The following is a 1,054-nucleotide window of genomic DNA, read 5'->3' as shown; positions in this document are numbered from 1 at the left end:
GCTTGTTCATTCAACACTCCTCGAAAGGCGGGTATTGTAGGACAATTTTCAGTTGTATGAATGTTGCAATCACAAATGTCGCAAACAATTTCATTAACCTTATCCTTCTTTCCTTCCATGGCCTCAACTTTCCTTATGAGCGTAGTCACTTTACACTTGAGATCATCCTCTTCTTTCAAGAGATATTATCCACCTTTCTCCTTTAATTGAGTCGGCCTAGATGTGGTGTTCGACTTTGGGTAATAGTCCCATGATTGTGTTTTTTCAGCAAGACTATCGAGGTAATCCCATACCTCGTCAACATCTTTATTAATGAACTCTCCATTACACATTGTCTCGACCATTTGGCGCATGGAAGATGTCAGTCCATCATAGAAAAAATTTGTAATGCGTCACGTTTGAAATTCGTGTTGTGGGCATGAACTGACCAAATCTTTGAACCTTTCCCAACATTGGAAGAATGTTTCATCTTCCTTTTGGGCAAAGTTCATGATTGCTTTTCTAAGGATAATCGTTTTATGATGTGGGAAGAATTTTTTTATGAATTCCCTCTGCATGTCGTTCCATGTGCCAATGGATCTAGGATGCAGTGAATGTAACCACGTCTTAGCTTTCTCTTTTAAGGAAAAAGGAAAGAGTTTCAGCCTGATTGTATCCTCAGATACATTAGGAAAACATAATGTAGCTATAATCTCATGGAACTCTTTCAAATGTAAGTATGGACTCTCTGATTCAAGTCCATGGAATTTGGGAAGGAGTTGGATAACTCCTGGCTTGATGTCCATTTGTCCTGTGTTTTCAGGAAAAATCATGCATGAGGGTGTACTCACTCCCGCCGGTTGTAGATAATCTCGTAAAGTACGAGGTGGGGGTGCCTGATGCACCTCGTTCTCATCTTGGGTATCCTCTACCCTGGGTGGAAGTAGAGGAGGTTGGTCTTCAGCCATAACTTCAATTAACTCAGGGGATTTCGAGTGGTGTCTAGTCCTGCGATGGATAGTCAACCCCTCAACCAATCCTCCTTCAATCAAGAGACGTCGAGTGTTGTCACGGG

At 41.7% G+C, this 1,054-nt stretch overlaps 1 non-coding gene across 1 annotated transcript; it reads left to right on the top strand.

The window, feature by feature from the left end:
- The first annotated feature begins 402 nt into the window (after nucleotides 1–402).
- Nucleotides 403–509, top strand: LOC131232065 (small nucleolar RNA R71). Its single transcript, XR_009164670.1, has one exon. It is a non-coding gene; the product is annotated as a small nucleolar RNA R71 (small nucleolar RNA).
- The last annotated feature ends 545 nt before the right edge of the window (nucleotides 510–1,054 follow it).

The sequence above is a fragment of the Magnolia sinica genome, chromosome 17, assembly GCF_029962835.1.
Source record: "Magnolia sinica isolate HGM2019 chromosome 17, MsV1, whole genome shotgun sequence".
NCBI lineage: Eukaryota > Viridiplantae > Streptophyta > Magnoliopsida > Magnoliales > Magnoliaceae > Magnolia > Magnolia sinica.
The sequence above is the reverse complement of the archived record's forward strand: the minus strand, read 5'-3'. Positions and strand labels throughout refer to the sequence as shown.